Genomic DNA, 24,750 nt, shown 5'->3' on the forward strand with positions numbered 1-24,750 from the left:
TCATTTGAGGCCTGAATTAGGGATTTACATAAGAGGGGACCCAGATGGAGGTATGGCACTTGCCTCCTCCACCCCAAAATACCCTACAACAGTGTTTCCCAAACAGGGTGCCTCCAACTGTTACAAAACTCCCAGCATACATGGTTAGCAATGCTGGGAGTTGTTGTTTTACAACAGCTGGAGGTTCCATTTTGGAAAGTGCCATACGGGACAGGGTGTATGTGTATATACAGTATAGTGTTTTATTCTTTATTTTGTGTAGTGTAGTGTTTTTAGGGTACATTCACACGGGCGGGGGTTTCCCGCTGAAGCTTGAGCTGTGGCGGAATATTTGCCGCAGCTCAAACTTGTATCAGGAAACTCACTGTAAACCCGACTCTGTTTATGTACCCTGTACATTCACATGGGGGTGGGGGGGAGGGGTGGGGCACAGACCTCCAGCTGTTGCAAAACTACATCAGCTACTTCCAGCATGCACTGACAGTCGAAGGGCATACTGGGAGTTGTAGTTATGCAACAGCTGGAGGCACACAACTACAACTCCCTGCATACCCAGACAACCGTTTGCTGTCTGTGCATGCTGCTGGGAGTTGTGGCCCTCCAGGTCTTGCAAACTACAAATCCCAGCATGCCCAGACAGCAAACAGCTGCCTAGGCATGCTGGAAGTTGTAGTTTTACAAGATCTGGAGGGCCATAGTTTAGAGACCACTGCACAGTGGTCTCCAAACTGTAGCCCTCAAGATGGTGCTAGGCAGCCACTGACCTGATCGCAGCCCACAGGATCACGCTGCCGTTATGGGGGGATCTCAAGCAACAGCAGACCCCCCAGCAACGCCATTGCTAGGGGCCCCTACCTTGATGGGGGGGGGGGGGGTTGGTTTGTTAAGGTGTTCACAGTCACTGACTGCTGTGCGCCTGTGCCGCTCTGAGGGCCGCACAGCGCACGGAGTGAGGGCTGTACGGCGCAAAGAGTGAGAGGGGTACGTAGAGGACAGCGCCCCAGCCTGGTGGTGCGCAAGATGCAGCGGCGGCCCCCCTAACAACGTAACTTCTGGGGGCCTCTACCTAGACGTGGGCCTCCGCTATGCCACTGATGGCAGCCGTATTCTTTAAACATCACGATTCACATTTTCATAGTATAAGATGTAGGTAATTCCATATAGCAAAACGCATAAAGCACAATCCTCGGTGAGAGGGAGAGAGACACGAGTACAAACCTGCCGCGCTACATTTCAGGGGCACGACCCCTTAGTCATGTGCCTGGGGGTCATAGAAATCATTCAGACCCCATAGATATGTTGTGGACAGACATTGAGGCTGTTAAGTGCCATGATCGCCATTGTTTACAGCACTTAAGGAGTTAATGATGGACACCGATGGGGTGGCCGATGTCTGTCATTGACTGTGAGTACATGGCTGCTGAGAGCTTGTGCGCTCGCTTTATAGACAGAATGGGGGAGATTTATCAAAACCTGTCCAGAGGAAAAGTTTCTGAGTTGCCCATAGCAACCAATCAGATCGCTGCTTTCATTTTTAAAAAGGCCTCTGAAAATGAAAGAAGCGATCTGATCGGTTGCTATGGGCAACTCAGCAACTTTTCCTTTGCACAGGTTTTGATAAATCTTTCCCTATGTGCGGTAATTACATTTATGTCCCATGTCCTTAAGGGGTTAATACTATACAGTCATATAGACCCACAGCAGACATGTAATGATATAATGCGTATACTATAACGTCAGCAGTAGTAGCTCAGTCAGAAGACATTACTGATATGCGTTATCCTCTATCTTAGACTTTGTCGCACATAGGATACGGCATGTGACCCTCTGATAATACGAATGAGATGACATCACCTGACAGGCATTTATTATCAGAAAATACTTTCCCTGAGGTTTGTGGATCATGTGACCCCCTTCTTGTCATGGTCCAGGGCGCCGACGCATTTCAGGGCTTTTCATGACATAGAGCCAGGGACATGAAGCATCAGGCCACCCGAATCTCCCTACTACATGATCGGTGGGCTCTGAGGGGTTGTCACTTTTCTTTACCACATGGTAGACACCACATTATCACAGAACCACAGGACCACCAGGGTAGGGATCGACCGATTATCGGTATCGGCCCTAAAAAAAACGATATCGGTAGATCCCCACACCAGGGACAGTATGAGACCATGGACCACCAGTGAAGGAGACGCCCCTGATGTCCTGACACCCAAGTGTTCTACTTACCAGAAACCCTAATAATAATTGTCCGGTTCTGTTATTAGATTGGTATAAAATATCATATCATCGCGGTATGTTGGTATTATTTTAGCACTCTATGGTAGTACATTTTATATTATAGAGACCAAAATGATATTATACTATAGCGGTAAATTACAGTATATTACTTATGAATGTGTCACTGTATTTGATCAGTGTATGGTACCATTGGGGACTATATAGGCACTATATGGCATGTTTATTTGTATACCTGTAACCCAGTGGATTGTCCCTGTTAGCATGTAGGGCCCCCCTCTTACCTATAATTGGCGCAGCCCAGCCTGGGTCTCCCGCTCTTTTGTTCTACCCCCTCCTGCCTCTGTTAATGCTGCTTTTACTTTGTTGCCCCATAAGGTGCACACACACACACTTCCTTCCTGTTCTTAAAGGGGTACTCCACTGGCCAGTGTTCGGAAGTAAATATTCCGAACGCTGTTTTCGAGCCGTGGTGGTCGGCCACGCCCCTTGTGATGTCATGGCCACCCCCCCCCTCAATGTAAGTCTATGGGAGGGAGCGTGACTTCCCTTACACCCTCTCCCATTGACTTGCATCGAGGGGGCGTGACCATGACATCACAAGGGGCACGACCGGCCACCGCGGCTCGACAACAGCGTTCGGAACATTTACTTCCGAACGCTGGCCAGTGGAGTACCCCTTTAAAGACCTAGTGGGCACCCTCAAAGATTGAAAGAACATGACAGAAAGACCAGGGACATGGCATTTCAATATTAAATCGATAACTAAGGATAATTAATACGTCAAAACATGAGCTATATTGTATTTGAACAAATATTCAGACACTGTTAGATGGTTCATTCTTGTTTTCTTTTATTCCGTCTGTTCTGTAAAATTCAAAGCTTGTAAGATGGTAAATCGGCGAACATCCATACTGGCAGAGGTCTTATTCACACTAGTTGGGAGCTATCAGGGTCTGACGCGACATTTCGGGTTTCGGGGGAACGCCCCCTTACTCATGTGTACTAGATCCTGGACTTCCAGGGTATTTTGAGGAGAATCCACACATGTAAGTGTTAAGGATTTTTTCTTAAGGTGGTAGTTACCCCATTTCTATTTGCTCTAATATTTCTATTTTGTGTGAATTCTCTTAAAGCTTTTTTTTTTTTATAAATAAATATATGTAATCCAAACTACAGACTTCATTCAAGCCTAATGGGGAGAGGGTTTCAAAATAAGTTACCCAATAGGATTCTCTTTGCAAATGGATGCGAATGAGAAGGCGAACCGCAAGCGTCTCGCTTGCGGTTCGCCTTCCCATTCGCATCCATGTGAACTTGTTCTAATATTTGCCACCGTACTTCGTTCACATTACGTTGTCTTTCTAAAAAGTGTCTTGCAACCGAAGTTTCATTCAATTTAGTTGATTCCCCTACAAATTTCATGTTCAGAGCTTTTGTAATATTATTTTTATGTTCTGTTAATCTCACCTTTATTTTTCTGCTGGTTTGGCCAATATAACATTCGCCACAAGGGCATTTCAACATATAAATGACCTTCTCTGAATTCCATGTGTAGAAACCTCTACCGGGGATCTTGAAACCATTTTTAGGATGATGAATATCTTCACCTTTTCTTACATTATTACAATGCGAACATGTCAGACATGGATATGTTCCTTTACGTCTAGAACCCAAGAATGTTTGATGGTCTTTTTTCTTCTTACTGATGACCCCTCGTATAAGCATATTTCCTATGGTGTTACCTCGATTGTATAAGATTTAATTAAACCCCAATATTTATTCACTGTCTTTTAAATTAAATCAGACCCCAAGTATGGTAATTTATTTAAAGAACCTCCTATATTTGTATACAATCGAGGTAAGTGAAAAAAGAAGAAGGTCCGGCACATCAGGTGAAGGAGAAAACCAGCTTTCCTTTATTCAAACCTTGACACAGTTCACATACAGAACAACATCTGACGCGTTTCGCCCACGTTGGGGCTTAATCGTAGACTAACAAACATGTAACAAACCGGGTTGAAATACTAGATCAACGGGTCACATGACCTCTTACATCATTAAAACACTAAGACTTGTGGGAGACCCGGAGTGGGTGAGATCCTCTTCCTAAATATTTGGTACCTATTCAGATTAACCTAAATGCGTTTTGTACGCTTTAGTGCGTTTTATACAAAGACCGATGTATGTTACTGCATATACAAACAGTACAATATTTATAGAGAACTACTTCAATTGTAGCATTCAGAATATTCCAAAATTCATGAATAACCTATTTGTACAGTAGATGGACACTACAGGCACTAGACACCCTAAGTACCATACTCGTCCATTTATCTAGAATTCTATATGATATTAATATTTAAATTTCAATTTTTATTGAATATTCATATATTTATGTGTATTAATTATTACTGCTTTTTATCTTATATTGTTTTACTTTTTAAAACATATATTGTACTGTAAGTGCTAACGTACATTACGCTTTAAAACATTTCTTAGTTTTTTCTTTTTTCTTTAGTAAATCAGTTCTATCCACAAGTGCCGCCTCCTGTTCTATTCTCTCTAGTTCTTTTTTAGTGTATCCTCTATTTTCAAACTTTTCAGTGATAATATTTTAATTTTTTTTCATATTCTTCCTTCTTATTAATTATTCTCTTTGCTCTGATATATTGACTTTTAGGTAAACCTGGAAAAATATTAGGGCTGTGAAAACTGTTTTTATGCAACATATTATTTTCAGTACTTTTAACGAATAGTGTGGTATCAAATGTATTATAATTATTTTTTTTTACTGACTTCAACATCAAGAAATTGTATTTTATGTTCAACATACGTCAAAGTGAATTTAATTGTCAGGTGTACCGTATTTTAGGCTAAGTTTCCACTTGTTTGTTTTTTTCTGGCAGTTTTTGGAATACTACCACTGCAGTTTTTGAGCCAAAGTCAGAAGTGGATCCATAAGGGAGAAGAAGTATAAGTTCTTCCTTTACATGTCCTATTCCTTTTGAATACACTTCTGGCAGCACAAATGTGCGAGCATTTGAAGTTTAAAGGGGTACTCCGCCCCTAGACATCTTATCCTCTATCCAAAGGATAGGGGATAAGATGTCAGATCGCCGCAGTCCCGCTGCTGGGGACCCCTGCACAGAGTGAGTTCGCTCTGTGCGTAATGATGGGCGATACAGGGGACGGAGCAGCATGACGTCATGGCTCCGCTCCTCGTGACATCACGGCCCACCCCCTTAATATAAGTCTATGGCAGGGGCGTGACGACCGCCACGCCCCCTCCCATAGACTCGTATTGAGGGGGGCGGGCCGTGACATCACGAGGGGCAGAGTCGTGACGTAACGATGCTCCGACCCCTGTATTGTCTGTCATTATGTGCAGAGCGAACTCGCTCTGTGCAGTAATGACAGCGGGGTGCCGCAGCGGCAATCCCGGGGATCCCCAGCAGCGGGACCGCGGCGAGTCCGGGCATGCTGGGTGTTGTAGTTTTGCAACATCTGGAGGTCCGCAGGTTGTAGACCACTGTCCTATACTTTACATTGCACGGATCCCTCAACATACGATGGTTTCAACAAACGATTGTCCATTTGGAACGGATTACCATCGTATGTTGAGGGACCACTGTATATGCAGATTGAGCACGCAGCAAAACACACAAAAGAAAAAGAGAGATTGAAGGTACAAGATCACACATTGGTAGCACTTTTAGAGGCACAAAGTAAAATAAAGATTTCAGTATTATATAAAATAATATTAAAAGGAAAGTGGGAAAAGTAGTAGAAATAGTATTTCGTAGCAAAAAAGAATGGCAGAAAGATATAACTTTCTGCCCTGACCTTTTGCTACGTCTGACTACGCCTCTGCCTCTCCCTTCTGTGCTTCGTCTGTCTCAGCAGTCAGTGAGGTTGAGCCGCAACCGGAGGACACGACCTGGTAGTTACCGCCGCAGCAAGACCATCCCGCTTTGCGGCGGGCTCTGGTGAATACCAGTAACTACTTAGAACCGATCCTCCGGTACGGTCTGCGCCAATCCCTCACTGACACAGAGGATCTGTTACGCCGAGCGCTCCGGGTCCCCGCTCCTCCCCGGAGCGCTCGCAACATTCTCGCTACTGCAGCGCCCCGGTCAGATCTACTGACCGGGTGCGCTGCGATACCGCCCCCAGCCGGGATGCGATTCGCGATGCGGGTGGCGCCCGCTCGCGATGCGCACCCCGGCTCCCGTACCTGACTCGCTCTCCGTCGGTCCTGTCCCGGCGCGCGCGGCCCCGCTCCCTAGGGCGCGCGCGCGCCGGGTCTCTGCGATTTAAAGGGCCACTGCGCCACTGATTGGCGCAGTTGGTCTAATTAGTGTGTTCACCTGTGCACTCCCTATGTATACCTCACTTCCCCTGCACTCCCTCACCGGATCTTGTTGCCATTGTGCCAGTGAAAGCGTTTCCTTGTGTGTTCTTAGCCTGTGTTCCAGACCTCCTGCCGTTGCCCCTGACTACGATCCTTGCTGCCTGCCCCGACCTTCTGCTACGTCCGACCTTGCTCTTGTCTACTCCCTTGTACCGCGCCTATCTTCAGCAGTCAGAGAGGTTGAGCCGTTGCTAGTGGATACGACCTGGTTACTACCGCCGCTGCAAGACCATCCTGCTTTGCGGCGGGCTCTGGTGAATACCAGTAGTAACTTAGAACCGGTCCACTAGCACGGTCCACGCCAATCCCTCTCTGGCACAGAGGATCCACCTCCTGCCAGCCGAACCGTGACAGTAGATCCGGCCATGGATCCCGCTGAAGTTCCACTGCCAGTTGTCGCCGACCTCACCACGGTGGTCGCCCAGCAGTCGCAACAGATAGCGCAACAAGGCCACCAGCTGTCTCAACTGACCGTGATGCTACAGCAGCTACTACCACAGCTTCAGCAATCATCTCCTCCGCCAGCTCCTGCACCTCCTCCGCAGCGAGTGGCCGCTTCCGGCCTACGACTATCCTTGCCGGATAAATTTGATGGGGACTCTAAGTTTTGCCGTGGCTTTCTTTCGCAATGTTCCCTGCACTTGGAGATGATGTCGGACCAGTTTCCTACTGAAAGGTCTAAGGTGGCTTTCGTAGTCAGCCTTCTGTCTGGGAAAGCTCTGTCATGGGCCACACCGCTCTGGGACCGCAATGACCCCGTCACTGCCTCTGTACACTCCTTCTTCTCGGAAATTCGAAGTGTCTTTGAGGAACCTGCCCGAGCCTCTTCTGCTGAGACTGCCCTGCTGAACCTGGTCCAGGGTAATTCTTCCGTTGGCGAGTACGCCATACAATTCCGTACTCTTGCTTCTGAACTATCCTGGAATAATGAGGCCCTCTGCGCGACCTTTAAAAAAGGCCTATCCAGCAACATTAAAGATGTTCTGGCTGCACGAGAAATTCCTGCTAACCTGCATGAACTCATTCATCTAGCCACTCGCATTGACATGCGTTTTTCCGAAAGGCGTCAGGAGCTCCGCCAGGATATGGACTTTGTTCGCACGAGGCGTTTTTTCTCCCCGGCTCCTCTCTCCTCTGGTCCTCTGCAATCCGTTCCTGTGCCTCCCGCCGTGGAGGCTATGCAAGTTGACCGGTCTCGCTTGACACCTCAAGAGAGGACACGACGCCGCATGGAGAATCTTTGCCTGTACTGTGCCGGTACCGAACACTTCCTGAAGGATTGTCCTATCCGTCCTCCCCGCCTGGAAAGACGTACGCTGACTCCGCACAAAGGTGAGACAGTTCTTGATGTCAACTCTGCTTCTCCACGCCTTACTGTGCCTGTGCGGATATCTTCCTCTACCTTCTCCTTCTCTACTATGGCCTTCTTGGATTCCGGATCTGCAGGAAATTTTATTTTGGCCTCTCTCATCAACAGGTTCAACATCCCGGTGACCAGTCTCGCCAGACCCCTCTACATCAATTGTGTTAACAATGAAAGATTGGACTGTACACGGAGCCCCTCCTAATGTGCATCGGACCTCATCACGAAAAAATTGAGTTTTTGGTCCTCTCCAATTGCACTTCCGAAATTCTCCTTGGACTACCGTGGCTTCAACGCCATTCCCCAACCCTTGATTGGTCCACAGGAGAGATCAAGAGCTGGGGTACTTCTTGTTTCAAGGACTGTCTTAAACCGGTTCCCAGTACTCCCTGCCGTGACCCTGTGGGTCCCCCTGTAACCGGTCTCCCTAAGGCTTATATGGACTATGCTGACGTATTTTGCAAAAAACAAGCTGAGACTTTACCTCCTCACAGGCCTTATGACTGTCCTATTTACCTCCTCCCGGGCACTACTCCACCCCGGGGCAGAATTTATCCTCTGTCCGCCCCAGAGACTCTTGCTATGTCTGAATACATCCAGGAAAATTTAAAAAAGGGGTTTATCCGCAAATCCTCCTCTCCTGCCGGAGCTGGATTTTTCTTTGTGTCCAAAAAAGATGGCTCCCTACGTCCTTGCATTGATTACCGCGGACTTAATAAAATCACGGAAAAAGAACCGCTACCCCCTACCCCTCATCTCTGAACTCTTTGATCGCCTTCAAGGTGCCCACATCTTTACCAAACTGGACTTAAGAGGTGCTTATAATCTCATCCGCATCAGGGAGGGGGACGAATGGAAAACTGCATTTAACACCAGAGATGGACACTTTGAGTATCTAGTCATGCCCTTTGGCCTGTGCAACGCCCCTGCCGTCTTCCAAGACTTTGTTAATGAAATTTTTCGTGATCTCTTATATTCCTGTGTTGTTGTGTATCTGGACGATATTCTGATTTTTTCTGCCAACTTAGAAGAACATCGCCAGCATGTCCGCATGGTTCTTCAGAGACTTCGAGACAATCAACTTTATGCCAAAATGGAGAAATGTCTGTTTGAATGTCAATCTCTTCCTTTCCTAGGATACTTGGTCTCTGGCCAGGGACTACAAATGGACCCAGATAAACTCTCTGCCGTCTTAGATTGGCCACGCCCCTCCGGACTCCGTGCTATCCAACGTTTTTTGGGGTTCGCCAATTATTACAGACAATTTATTCCACATTTTTCCACTATTGTGGCTCCTATCGTGGCTTTAACCAAGAAGAATGCCAATCCTAAGTCCTGGTCTCCCCAAGCGGAAGACGCATTTAAACGGCTCAAGTCTGCCTTTTCTTCTGCTCCCGTGCTCTCCAGACCTGACCCATCTAAACCCTTCCTATTGGAGGTTGATGCCTCCTCAGTGGGAGCTGGAGCAGTCCTTCTACAAAAAAATTCTTCCGGGCATGCTGTTACTTCGAGATGACATCACCTGACAGGCATTTATTATCAGAAAATACTTTCCCCGAGGTTTGTGGATCATGTGACCCCCTTCTTGTCATGGTCCAGGGCGCCGACGCATTTCAGGGCTTTTCATGACATAGAGCCAGGAACATGAAGCATCAGGCCACCCGAATCTCCCTACTACATGATCGGTGGGCTCTGAGGGGTTGTCACTTTTCTTTACCACATGGTAGACACCACATTATCACAGAACCACAGGACCACCAGGGTAGGGATCGACCGATTATCGGTATCGGCCCTAAAAAAAACGATATCGGTAGATCCCCACACCAGGGACAGTATGAGACCATGGACCACCAGTGAAGGAGACGCCCCTGATGTCCTGACACCCAAGTGTTCTACTTACCAGAAACCCTAATAATAATTGTCCGGTTCTGTTATTAGATTGGTATAAAATATCATATCATATGTTGGTATTATTTTAGCACTCTATGGTAGTACATTTTATATTATAGAGACCAAAATGATATTATACTATAGCGGTAAATTACAGTATATTACTTATGAATGTGTCACTGTATTTGATCAGTGTATGGTACCATTGGGGACTATATAGGCACTATATGGCATGTTTATTTGTATACCTGTAACCCAGTGGATTGTCCCTGTTAGCATGTAGGGCCCCCCTCTTACCTATAATTGGCGCAGCCCAGCCTGGGTCTCCCGCTCTTTTGTTCTACCCCCTCCTGCCTCTGTTAATGCTGCTTTTACTTTGTTGCCCCATAAGGTGCACACACACACACTTCCTTCCTGTTCTTAAAGGGGTACTCCACTGGCCAGTGTTCGGAAGTAAATATTCCGAACGCTGTTTTCGAGCCGTGGTGGTCGGCCACGCCCCTTGTGATGTCATGGCCACCCCCCCCTCAATGTAAGTCTATGGGAGGGAGCGTGACTTCCCTTACACCCTCTCCCATTGACTTGCATTGAGGGGGCGTGACCATGACATCACAAGGGGCACGACCGGCCACCGCGGCTCGACAACAGCGTTCGGAACATTTACTTCCGAACGCTGGCCAGTGGAGTACCCCTTTAAAGACCTAGTGGGCACCCTCAAAGATTGAAAGAACATGACAGAAAGACCAGGGACATGGCATTTCAATATTAAATCGATAACTAAGGATAATTAATACGTCAAAACATGAGCTATATTGTATTTGAACAAATATTCAGACACTGTTAGATGGTTCATTCTTGTTTTCTTTTATTCCGTCTGTTCTGTAAAATTCAAAGCTTGTAAGATGGTAAATCGGCGAACATCCATACTGGCAGAGGTCTTATTTACACTAGTTGGGAGCCATCAGGGTCTGACGCGACATTTCGGGGGAACGCCCCCTTACTCATGTGTACTAGATCCTGGACTTCCAGGGTATTTTGAGGAGAATCCACACATGTAAGTATTAAGGATTTTTTCTTAAGGTGGTAGTTACCCCATTTCTATCTGCTCTAGTATTTCTATTTTGTGTGATTTCTCTTCCATACTCTGAAAGCTTTTTTTTTTTTATAAATAAATATATGTAATCCAAACTACAGACTTCATTCAAGCCTAATGGGGAGAGGGTTTCAAAATAAATTACCCAATAGGATTCTCTTTGCAAATGGATGCGAATGAGAAGGCGAACCGCAAGCGTCTCGCTTGCGGTTCGCCTTCCCATTCGCATCCATGTGAACTTGTTCTAATATTTGCCACCGTAATTCGTTCACATTACGCCGTCTTTCTAAAAAGTGTCTTGCAACCGAAGTTTCATTCAATTTAGTTGATTCCCCTACAAATTTAATGTTCAGAGCTTTTGTAATATTATTTTTATGTTCTGTTAATCTCACCTTTATTTTTCTGCTGGTTTGGCCAATTTAACATTCGCCACAAGGGCATTTCAACATGTAAATGACCTTCTCTGAACTCCATGTGTAGAAACCTCTACCGGGGATCTTGAAACCATTTTTAGGATGATGAATATCTTCTCCTTTTCTTACATTATTACAATGTGAACATGTCAGACATGGATATATTCCTTTACGTCTAGAACCCAAGAATGTTTGATGGTCTTTTTTCTTCTTACTGATGACCCCTCGTATAAGCATATTTCCTATGGTTTTACCTCGATTGTATACGATTTAATTAAACCCCAATATTTATTCACTGTCTTTTAAATTAAATCAGACCCCAAGTATGGTAATTTATTTAAAGAACCTCCTATGTTTGTATACAATCGAGGTAAGTGAAAAAAGAAGAAGGTCCGGCACTTCAGGTGAAGGAGAAAACCAGCTTTCCTTTATTCAAACCTTGACACAGTTCACATACAGAACAACAGCTGACGCGTTTCGCCCACGTTGGGGCTTAATCGTAGACTAACAAACATGTAACAAACCGTGTTGAAATACTAGATCAACGGGTCACATGACCTCTTACATCATTAAAACACTAAGACTTGTGGGAGACCCGGTGTGGGTGAGATCCTCTTCCTAAATATTTGGTACCTATTCAGATTAACCTAAATGCGTTTTGTACGCTTTAGTGCGTTTTATACAAAGACCGATGTATGTTACTGCATATACAAACAGTACAATATTTATATAGAACTACTTCAATTGTAGCATTCAGAATATTCCAAAATTCATGAATAACCTATTTGTACAGTAGATGGACACTACAGGCACTAGACACCCTAAGTACCATACTCGTCCATTTATCTAGAATTCTATATGATATTAATATTTAAATTTCAATTTTTATTGAATATTCATATATTTATGTGTATTATTTATTACTGCTTTTTACTGCTTTTTATCTTATATTCTTTTACTTTTTAAAACATATATTGCACTGTAAGTGCTGACGTACATGACGCTTTCAATTTTTTTCTTAGTTTTTTCTTTTTTCTTTAGTAAATCAGTTCTATCCACAAGTGCCGCCTCCTGTTCTATTCTCTCTAGTTCTTTTTTAGTGTATCCTCTATTTTCAAACTTTTCAGTGATAATATTTAAAAAAATAATTCATATTCTTCCTTCTTATTAATTATTCTCTTCGCTGTGATATATTGACTTTTAGGTAAACCTCGAAAAATATTAGGGTTGTGAAAACTGTTTATATGCAACATATTATTTTTGTCTGTACTTTTAACGAATAGGGTTGTCATGATTCGGCTGGCTGGAGGTGGATCCTCTGTGCCAGAGAGGGATTGGCGTGGACCGTGTCGGTGGACCGGTTCTAAGTTGCTACTGGTATTCACCAGAGCCCGCCGCAAAGCGGGATGGTCTTGCAGCGGCTGTAGCAACCAGGTCGTATCCACCGGCAACGGCTCAACCTCTCTGACTGCTGAGATAGGCGCGGTACAAGGGAGTAGACAAGAGCAAGGTCGGATGTAGCAGAAGGTCAGGGCAGGCAGCAAGGATCGTAGTCAGGGGCAACGGCAGGAGGTCTGGAACACAGGCTAGGAACACACAAGGAAACGCTTTCACTGGCACAATGGCAACAAGATCCGGCAAGGAAGTGAGGTAATATAGGGAAGTGCAATCAGTGGCGCACCGGCCCTTTAAATCGCAAAGACCCGGCGCGCGCGTGCCCTAAGGAGCGGGGCCGCGCGCGCGCCGGGACAGGACAGACGGGGAACGGGTCTGGTAAGCAAGTCGGGATGCGCATCGCGAGCGGACGCGTCCCGCATCGCGAATCGCATCCCGGCGGGGAACATTATCGCAGCGCACCCGGTCGGCAGGTCTGACCGGGGCGCTGCGAATAGGAGAACACTGTGAGCGCTCCGGGGAGGAGCGGGGACCCGGAGCGCTCGGCGTAACAAGGGTGGTATCAAATGTATTATTATTATTTTTTTTACTGACTTCAACATCAAGAAATTGTATTTTATGTTCAACATACGTCAAAGTGAATTTAATTGTCAGGTGTACCGTATTTTAGGCTAAGTTTCCACTTGGGGTTTTTTTTCTGGCAGTTTTTGGAATACTACCACTGCAGTTTTTGAGCCAAAGTCAGAAGTGGATCCATAAGGGAGAAGAAGTATAAGTTCTTCCTTTACATGTCCTATTCCTTTTGAATACACTTCTGGCAGCACAAATGCACGAGCATTTGAAGTTTAAAGGGTTACTCCGCCCCTAGACATCTAATCCTTTGGATAGGGGATAAGATGTCAGATCGCCGCGGTCCCGCTGCTGGGGACACCTGGGATTGCCGCTGCGGCACCCCGCCATCATTACTGCACAGAGCGAGTTCGCTCTGTGCGTAATGATGGGTGATACAGGGGCCGGAGCAGCATGACGTCATGGCTCCGCCCCTCGTGACATCACGGCCCGCCCCCTTAATATAAGTCTATGGCAGGGGCGTGACGACTGCCACGCCCCCTCCCATAGACTCGTATTGAGGGGGGCGGGCCGTGACGTCACGAGGGGCGGAGCCGTGACATAACGATGCTCCGGCCCCTGTATCGCCCGTCATTACGTGCAGAGCGAACTCGCTCTGTGCAGTAATGATAGCGGGGTGCTGCAGCGGGGATCCCGGGGGTCCCCAGCAGCGGGACCGCAGTGATCTGACATCTTATCCCCTATCCTTTGGATAGGGGATAAGATCTCTAAGGGCGGAGAACCCCTTTAAGTATAAATTATAAACAAAACACATATTTGAATGGTTAGAAAAAGATAAAGAAACAGGAAGGGATTTGATATTAGGGCAAATAAAAAAGATATGGAAAATGGTTAAAAAAAAAACTATTGAGATGGAGGGCAGCACAAAATTCTCTTCACTTTGGGATAATAGAAATTTAGTTGAATTCTATAAAATAGAGGAGTTTGAGTTTTGGGTTAGAAGGGGATTGAAATATGTGGGTGAATTCTTCAAGACGGGGAATTAATTAGTTTTGTCGGATTACAAAAAGAGTGTGGTATACAAAAAATACACAAAATTAGATACAGTGACCCCGCAACCTACGATGGCCCCGACATACGATCATTTCAACATACGATGGCCTCTCAGAGGCAGCATCAACATACGATGCTTTTGTATGTTGGGGCCATCGCATAAACAGCTATCTGGCAGCGCAGACTGCTTCAGCTGCCACCGGATAGCCGTTTACGGTGCCCCGTGTGGTCCGCTGACGATCACTTACCTGTCCTCGGGGCTCCGGCGCGTCCTCTTCGGGATCCCCTGCATCGTCGGCGTTCTCCATCGTCGTGATCACGTCGCTGCGTACGCCGTCCCGTCATCCAATAGGAGCGGCGTGCATAGCGACGTGATGGCGGCGACGGAGAGTGAGGATGCCGGGGAAGCAGAGGCCTTGCGGGAGCGTCGGGGACACCCCGGGGACGCGGCGACAGCGATGGAAGGCGACATCTAGGGCAGCGGTGACGAGCGGTGACAGTCCGGAGAGGTGGGGACAGGTGAGTACAACTTCCTCTAACAGTGGTCTACAACCTGCGGACCTCCAGATGTTGCAAAACTACAACACCCAGCATGCACGGACAGCCAACGGCTGTCCGGGCATGCTGGGTGTTGTAGTTTTGCAACATCTGGAGGTCCGCAGGTTGTAGACCACTGTCCTATACTTTACATTGCACGGATCCCTCAACATGCAATGGTTTCAACAAACGATGGTCCATTTGGAACGGATTACCATCGTATGCTGAGGGACCACTGTATATGCAGATTGAGCATGCAGCAAAACACACAAAAGAAAAAGAGAGATTGAAGGTACAAGATCACACATTGGCAGCACTTTTAGAGGCACAAAGTAAAATAAAGATTTCAGTATTATATAAAATAATATTAAAAGGAAAGTGGGAAAAGATAGTATTTTGTATTTTGTAGCAAAAAAGAATGGCAAAAAGATATAAAAGAATTAGATGAAGGAACATGGACGATGATAATAGAAAGTATAACAAATATGACTGAAAACGAAAAACTTAGGTTTTCTCAATTTCTGTTGGTGCACAGACTCTTCTATACCCCCAAAAATCTGTTTAGATGTGGTCTTATAGAAAAAGTTGCTCAAAATGCGGGAAGGAAGGGGCAGACCTGCTACACATTGTAATGCTGAGCGCTCGGTCCTCTGCTCCTGGACCGGAGCGCTCACTGCGTTTGTCCCCGCAGAGTGCCCCGGTCAGACTCTCTGACCGGGGACACTCCGCTTCTGTCACCGGCAGGGACGCGGTCCGCGATGCGGGCTGTCCCCGCGCGCGTCCCGCGTCCCTTCCTTACTTACCGGCACCTGCTCCTCGGCTCCCCTGTCATGTGGTTCCCGGCGCGCGCGTCCCTGCACTATAAGGCGCGCGCGCGCCGGCTGTGTTAAATTTAAAGGGCCAGTGCACCATTGATTGGTGCCTGGCCCAATCCAATGTCCTCTGTTCCCATAAATGTACCCTGCCCCTTCCTGCCCTTGCCGGATCTTTGTGTTGCCTTAGTGCCCAAGAGAAAGCGTTCTTTGTGTATTCCTTACCAGTTGCTGAACCCGTTGCTAACGACTACCGCCTCCGAACCTGTGCTGCCTGCCCTGACCTTTTGCTATGTCTGACTACACCTCTGCCTGTCCCTTCTGTGCTTCGCCTGTCTCAGCAGTCAGTGAGGTTGAGCCGCAACCGGAGGACACGACCTGGTAGTTACCGCCGCAGCAAGACCATCCTGCTTTGCGACGGGCTCTGGTGAATACCAGTAACTACTTAGAACCAATCCTCCGGTATGGTCCACGCCAATCCCTCGCTGACACAGAGGATCCACTTCCAGTACCACTTCCTGCTACCAGTCCGGATCCTTACACACATGGTATGGAAGTGTGAAAAGGTGCAAGGGTTTTGGGAAAAGGTACAAATTCAGATAAAAGCTAGGATGGGGATAGAATTGGCATGCAGACCAGAAACTTTTCTATTTGGAGTCATCCCCCTAGTACAGGGAAATAAAAGAAATTTATTAAAAAATCTATTAATTCTGGGAAGATTGATAATTATGAGAAAGTGGACAACAAAAGAGACCCCATTGTTGGTGGATTGGTTAGCGGAGATTGAAAAGGTTAGTAGATATGAAGAATTAAAATGCAGTAAATCCATAAAAAAATATCAGGAGGTGGCAAGAGAAATGGAAAAAGTGGAAAACAAAATAGAAATGGTAGATGTCTTTTTTTTTTTATTTATTTATTTATTTTTTCTTCCTCAATTGGTTGTCGGGAGGGGGGGGGGGGGGGGGAGAGAAGGGAAGATAGGAGTAAAAATTAAGAAATAAGGGATTTATAGTTGGTCTGTTGTTATTTATGTATTTTTTTAATGTAATTTGTATATTCCTAAATAAAAATATAAAAATTAAAAAATTAAAAGAACCTCCTATGTTCGTATACAATCGAGGTAAAACCATAGGAAATATGCTTATACGAGGAGTCATCAGTAAGAAGAAAAAAGACCATCAAACATTCTTGGGTTCTAGACGTAAAGGAATATATCCATGTCTGACATGTTCGCATTGTAATAATGTAAGAAAAGGTGAAGATATTCATCATCCTAAAAAAGGTTTCAAGATCCCCGGTAGAGGTTTCTACACATGGAATTCAGAGAAGGTCATTTACATGTTGAAATGCCCTTGTGGCGAATGTTATATTGGCCAAACCAGCAGAAAAATAAAGGTGAGATTAACAGAACATAAAAATAATATTACAAAAGCTCTGAACATTAAATTTGTAGGGGAATCAACTAAATTGAATGAAACTTCAGTCGCAAGACACTTTTTAGAAAGACAACGTAATGTGAACGAATTACGGTGGCAAATATTAGAACAAGTTCACATGGATGCGAATGGGAAGGCGAACCGCAAGCGAGACGCTTGCGGTTCGCCTTCTCATTCGCATCCATTTGCAAAGAGAATCCTATTGGGTAACTTATTTTGAAACCCTCTCCCCATTAGGCTTAAATGAAGTCTGTAGTTTGGATTACATATATTTATGTATAAAAAAAAAAGCTTTCAGAGTATGGAAGAGAAATCACACAAAATAGAAATACTAGAGCAAATAGAAATGGGGTAACTACCACCTTAAGAAAAAATCCTTAACACTTACATGTGTGGATTCTCCTCAAAATACCCTGGAAGTCCAGGATCAAGTACGCATGAGTAAGGGGGCGTTCCCCCGAAACCCGAAACATCGCGTCAGACCCTGATAGCTCCCAACTAGTGTAAATAAGACCTCTGCCAGTATGGATGTTCGCCTATTTACCATCTTACAAGCTTTGAATTTTACAGAACAGATGGAATAAAAGAAAACAAGAATGAACCATCTAACAGTGTCTGAATATTTGTTCAAGAAATTAAATACAAAATAGCTCACACACCTGAGTGTTGTTAAAGGGGTACTCCGGTGGAAACTTTTCTTTTTAAATCATCTGGTGCCAGAAAGTTAAAAAGATTTTTCAATTACTTCTATTAAAAGAATCTTAATCCTTCCAGTACTTATTAGCTGCTGAATACTACAGAGGAAATGGTTTTCTTTTTGGAACACAGAGCTCTCTGCTGACATCACGAGCACAGTGCTCTCTGCTGACACCTCTGTCCATTTTAGGAACTGTCCAGAGCAGGATAGGTTTGCTATGGGGATTTTCTCCTACTCTGGACAGTTCTTAAAATGGACAGAGGTTTCAGCAGAGAGCACTGTGCTTGTGATGTCAGCAGAGAGCTCTGTGTTCCAAAAAGAAAAGAATACCCCCTTCAATGGTCTACACAGAGACTTGTCTATTTGAAATAAGGATAGTTACTACTAGAGATGAGCAAAGTTACAGTAAATTTGATTCGTCACAAACTTCTCGGCTCGGCTCCTGCATAAATTAGTTCAACTTTCAGGTGCTCCGGTGGGCTGGAAAAGGTGGATACAGTCCTAGGAAAGAGTCTCCTTGGACTGTATCCACCTTTTCCAGCCCACGGGAGCACCTGAAAGCTGAACTAATTTATGCAGGAAAAGTCATCAACTGCCGAGCCGAGAAGTTCGTGACGAATCGAATTTACTGTAAGTTCGCTCATCTCTAGTTACTACACAACAAAGAGACTAGAGATAGGACATTTCACTTCTGATCCACACTTGATAAAGAGTAAGGAATTCAAGTATCCAGTGGGCAATGAGCCAGGCGCATGACTAAGGGGTCGGTGCCCCTGAAATGTAGCGCGGCAGGTTTGTACTCGTGTCTCTCTCCATCTGACCGAGGATTGTGCTTTATCCGTCTTACTATATGGAATTACCCAGATCTTATACTATGAAAATGTGAATCATGAAGTTTAAAGAATAAATCGGAAAATATTGGAAACAATTCCGAGGTATTGGTGTCAGAAGATTATTTCCATATATCCTACCTGTCTGTGGATTATAGGCCTTGGTAATTGGGTTGGATTATTGTTCAGGAATAAGGAACATGACAGAGATCAAGGAGGTAGCCAGCTATAGTTTACGGATCAGAGCTCTGGAGATGTTAGTTGACAAGAGTGCCCACTGGTGGTAAAAAGTAGGATAATACTTTGATTGCCATAATAGACATTAACCCCTTAAGGACTCAGCGTTTTTCCATTTTTGCATTTTCATTTTTTCATGATTTAAAAATCATAACCCTTTCAATTTTGCACCTAAAAATCCATATTATGGCTTATTTTTTGCGCCCATATAAAAGAAAAAACTTCGCACACCACTTCTCACGGTGAAGTAGATTTAGATTTTATTAGCAATCCAATTATTTTTTGCGCCACCAATTCTACTTTGCAGTGACATTAGTAATTTTACCAAAAAATCCACGGCGAAACAAAAAAAATTCAGTGTGCGACAAAATTGAAGAAAAAAATTCATTTTGTAACTTTTGGGTCCTTCCGTTTCTATGCAGTGCATTTTTTGGTCAAAATTACACCTTATCATTATTCTGTAGGTCCATACGGTTAAAGTGATCCCCTACTTATATAGGTTGGATATTGTTGCACTTCTGGAAAAAATCATAACTACATGCAGGAAAATTTATATGTTTAAAGATGTCATCTTCTGACCCCTATAACTTTTTATTTTTCCGTGTACGGGCCGGTATCAGAGCTCATTTTTTGCGCCGTGTTCTGAAGTTTTTATCGGTACCATTTTTGTGTTGATCGGACTTTTTGATCGCTTTTTATTCATTTTTTTATGATATAAAAAGTGACCAAAAATACGCTATTTTGGACTTTGGAATTTTTTGGCGCGTACGCCATTGACCGTGCGGTTTAATTAATGATATAATTTTATAGTTCGGACATTTACACACGCGGCGATACCACATATGTTTATTTTTATTTTTATTTACACAGTTTTTTTTTTTTATGGGAAAAGGGGGGTGATTCAAACTTTTATTAGGGAAGGGGTTAAATTACCTTTTTTTTTTCCACTTTTTTTTTGCAGTGTTATAGCTCCCATAGGGACCTATAACACTGCACACACTGATCTCTTATGCTGATCCATGCAAAGCCATAGCTTTGCATGGATCAGTCAGATAGGGGCTCAATTGCTCAAGCCTGTAGCTCAGGCTTGGAGCAATCAAACCCCGATCGGACGCCACGGAGATAGGTAAGGAGACCTCTGCCTGTGTCCCAGCTGATTGGAACATCGCGATTTTATCGCGATGTCCCGATCAGCCCGACTGAGCTGCCGGGAAGCGTTTACTTTAGTTTTCAGACGCGATCAACTTTGATCGCCGCATCTGAAGGGTTAACAGCGCGCGGCACAATGATCAGTGCCGCACGCTGTTAGCCCAGGGTCCCGGCTGCTAACGATAGCCGGGACCCTGGGCTAACAGCGTGCGGCACCGATCGGCGTGACCCCGTTTTTCACACCGGGATCGGGCTCAGGGCGTACAGGTACGCCCTGAGTCCTTAAGAGGTTAAAGGGGTACTCCGGTGAAAAACTTTATTTTATTTATTTTTTAAATCATCTGGTGCCAGAAAGTTGAACAGATATGTAAATTACTTCTATTAAAAAAAATCTTAATCCTTCCAGTAATTTTTAGCTGCTGAATACTACAGAGGAAATTATTTTCTGTTTGGAACGCAGAGCTCTCTGCTGACATCACGAGCACAGTGCTCTCTGCTGACACCTCTGTCCATTTTAAGAACTGTCCAGAGTAGGAGAAAATCCCCATAGTAAACAGTTCCTAAAATGGACAGAGATGTCAGCAGAGAGCACTGTGGTCATGATGTCAGCAGAGAGCTCTGTGTTCCAAAAAGAAAATAATTTCCTCTGTAGTTTTCAGCAGCTAATAAGTACTGGAAGGATTAATATTTTTTTTTAGTAGAAGTAATTTATAAATCTGTTTAACTTTCTGGCGCCAGTTGATTTAAAAAAAAAAAGTTTTCCACAGGAGTACCCCTTTAACAACGCTCAGGTGTGGATATCCACCGACTCCACTATAGACATCTAATACGTAAAAACATGAGCTACTTTGTATTTAATTTCTTGAACAAATATTCACCATCTCATATGAACCATCCCACACTGTAAGGCTGGGTTCACACCACGTTTTGTTAAATACGGTTCCCGTATACAGCTGGGAGGAGGGGGGCGGGGCTTAATCGCGGCGCCCGCACTCAGACGTATTCGGGAACCGTATTTAATGTATGCCTATGAGCCGACCGGAGTGAACCGCAGCCTCCGGTCGGCTTCTTTTTTGGCCGTATGCGGTTTCCCTACCGCAGGCAAAAACGTGGTCGACCGCGTTTTTGCCTACGGTCGGGAAACCGCATACGGCAGAAAACGAAGTCGACCGGAGGCTGCGGTTCACGTCCCCCTCAATGCAAGTCAATGGGAGGGGGCGTGACGGAAGTCACGCCCCCTCCCATTGACTTGCATTGAGGGGGTGTGGCCATGACGTCACAAGGGGCGTGGTCGACCACCACGGCTCGAAAACATCGTTTTCTGTTTACTTCCGAACGCTGACCAGTGGAGTGCCCCTTTAAGAACAGGAAGGAAGTGTGTGTGTGTGCACCTTATGGGGCAACAAAGTAAAAGCAGCATTAACAGAGGCAGGAGGGGGTAGAACGGAAGAGCGGGAGAATCAGGCTGGGCTGCGCCAATGATAGGTAAGAGGGGGGGCCTAGATGCTAACAGGGACAATCCACTGGGTTACAAGTATATACAAATAAACATGCCATATAGTGCCTATATAGTCCCCAATGGTACCATACACTGATCAAATACAGTGACACATTCATAAGTAATATACTGTAATTTACCGCTATACTGTAATATAATTTTGGTCTCTATAATATAAAATGTACTACCATAGAGTGCTAAAATAATACCAACATACCGCGATGATATGATATTTTATACCAATCTAATAACAGAACCGGACAATTATTATTAGGGTTTCTGGTAAGTAGAACACTTGGGTGTCAGGACATCAGGGGCGTCTCCTTCACTGGTGGTCCATGGTCTGATACTGTCCCTGGTGTGGGGATCTACCGATATCGTTTTTTTTAGGGCCGATACCGATAATCTGGGGAGGTTAGGGCCGATAGCCGATAACTTATACCGATACTCCGGTATAAGTTATCGGCTATTTATACCCCCGCGACACCACTGCAGATCATTGATTTAAAGCGGGCGCTTTAAATCAATGCACTGCAGTGGCTTTTGTGGTGCCATAGACCGCCGCCGCCACCCGCTTCTCTCCCCCTGCCTGTCCGGGGGTCCTGAGACCTATCACCGCCACCGCTCCCCCCCCCGCCGTGCCGCACTGCGCCTAGGGGTGCCTCCAGCTGTGGTCCGGGCCATCCATCCTTCCTGTAGTGTCCGGCGGCATTCCGGGTGGAGGGTGAACCGATCCGGGCTGTCCTTCTTCTCTGGGGGTCCTCTTCTCCACTCCGGACAGGCTCCGGCCTAGTAACGCAGCATAGACGCCGCTGCGCAGTGACACCCGTGCGCAGTGACGCACCTGACATCATGGCGTAGCGGCGTCTATGCAGCGTACTAGGCCGGAGCCTGCTCGGAGTGGAGAAGAGGACCCCTGGACAGCCCGGACCGGTTCACCCTCCACCCGGAATGCCGCCGGACACTACAGGAAGGATGGATGGCCCGGACCACCCCCATTATGGGTAAGTTTAATTTTTTTTATTGACTCGGAGGGTGGGGGAGGGGCCCGACCGGTATAGCGGTATGGGCAAAAATCCATACCGTGGGAGAAAAAAAAAACAGTATCCGGTTCATACCGGTATAGCGCCCAGCACTATGGCGCGGTGCGGTGGGTCGGGGGGGGGGGGGGCGTTCAGGGTGCGGCGGGTCGGGGGACGGTGCGGTTACGGTGCGGTGGGGGCAGTGCGGGGGGCGGGGCATTATCGGCTTATCGTCAAGGTAATTGCCGGTACCGATAATGCCCAAAATCGTGATTATCGGCCGATAATATCGGCCATACCGATAATCGGTCGATCCCTACCCTGGTGGTCCTGTGGTTCTGTGATAATGCTCCTGGTGTCTACCATGTGGGAAAGAAAAGTGACAACCCCTCAGAGCCCACCGATCATGTAGTAGGGAGATTCAGGTGGCCTGATGCTTCATGTCCCTGGCTCTATGTCACGAAAAGCCCTGAAATGCGTCGGCGCCCTGGACCATGACAAGAAGGGGGTCACATGATCCACAAACCTCAGGGAAAGTATTTTCTGATAATAAATGCCTCTCAGGTGATGTCATCTCATTCGTATTATCAGAGGGTCACATGCCGTATCCTATGTGCGACAAAGTCCAAGATAGAGGATAACGTATATCAGTAATGTCTTCTGACTGAGCTACTACTGCTGACGTTATAGTATACGCATTATATCATTACATGTCTGCTGTGGGTCTATATGACTGTATAGTATTAACCCCTTAAGGACATGGGACATAAATGTAATTACCGCACATAGGGAGAGATTTATCAAAAACTGTGCAAAGGAAAAGTTGCCCAGTTGTCCATAGCAACCAATCAGATCACTGCTTTCATTTTTGAAAAGACCTCTAGAAAAAGAAAGAAGCGATCTGATTGGTTGCGATGGGCAACTGGGCAACTTTTCCTTTGGACAGATTTTGATAAATCTCCCTCATAGACATACATTTATACATTTATCAAAATCTGTCCAGAGGAAAAGTTGCTGAGTTGCCCATAGCAACCAATCAGATCGCTTCTTTCATTTTCTAGAGGTCTTTTCAAAAATGAAAGCAGCGATCTGATTGGTTGCTATGGGCAACTGAGCAACTTTTCCTCTGGACAGGTTTTGATAAATCTCCCCCATTCTGTCTATAAAGCGAGCGCACAAGCTCTCAGCAGCCATGTACTCACAGTCAATGACAGACATCGGCCACCCCAACGGTGTCCATCATAACTCCTTAAGTGCTGTAAACAATAGCGATCACGGCACTTAACAGCCTCAATGTCTGTCCACAACATATCTATGGGCTCTGAACGATTTCTATGGCCGCCAGTGGTCCCCTCACTTGCTCTGTGCTGGTCCCAGGGTTATCATCTGATAAGTGTCTGACTAGGCAGGTTAAATCAATAGATCACCGAAGACATTGTGGTGTCTGGGTGGTGCAGGAAATAGTGTAGGGTATGTTGGTACTAACCCTATGTTGTCGTGACGCCAGGGTGTGGTTTCCTTAGGGCATATTTTATGCAACTGCAAGAAACAGAACAGTCTTTAAGAGAGGACAGTCGTACAGGTTTCTCACAGGTTTGCTGGGACTTCTAAGTATAATGAGCTTTGATTTGCTAGCCACTGTGCTACTGAATTTAGGATAATTGTGTTGCAGTAGTCACACAGGATTTTAGTAGTTTTGAGATGGATCACTCACTGTTTAGTGGCTGCAGAAGATAAGGCTTCAGGCCTAGCTTGAATTGATGATTTGGGCTGAGATGTGCTTTCTTTAAGTGCCAGGAACAAGAGAGAGAATTTAGTGGCAGCAGCCCCTTATATATTGAGGCGGTGGGACAAAGCTCATTGGATAGCCAAACCTGTCAGTCCTGACCTCTGGAACTCTGGGTATATCACATCACCCAAAGGTCCTTAAACCATAGCATAACATAAATCAAAGGCACATGACCTCTAAGGTCCTATACAGAGGTATCCTAGATTAATTAAATACATAAGTGTATACATTAAATATTACCATATTAAGAGGCGACTAGGGGTTAGCCCTTCAGGAGAGTCCATTAGCATGGAGGGACTCTGGCTGAGGTG

General features: G+C 45.6%; 1 long non-coding RNA gene across 3 annotated transcripts in view; it reads right to left on the bottom strand.

The window, feature by feature from the left end:
• Positions 1 to 24,528, bottom strand: part of LOC130367634 (uncharacterized) — an 85,228-nt gene extending 60,700 nt beyond the window's left edge. The window contains exon 1 of one of the 3 annotated variants that reach the window (XR_008892115.1): positions 24,365 to 24,528. This is a non-coding gene — a long non-coding RNA (uncharacterized LOC130367634). Of the gene's footprint in view, positions 1 to 1,218; positions 1,419 to 2,525; positions 2,649 to 24,364 lie in introns of those variants that run through there. The other 2 variants (XR_008892116.1, XR_008892117.1) reach the window with 2 other exon arrangements.
• Positions 24,529 to 24,750: the final 222 nt, after the last annotated feature.

The sequence above is a fragment of the Hyla sarda genome, chromosome 4 (genome assembly GCF_029499605.1).
Source record: "Hyla sarda isolate aHylSar1 chromosome 4, aHylSar1.hap1, whole genome shotgun sequence".
In the NCBI taxonomy this organism is placed as follows: Eukaryota; Metazoa; Chordata; class Amphibia; order Anura; family Hylidae; genus Hyla; species Hyla sarda.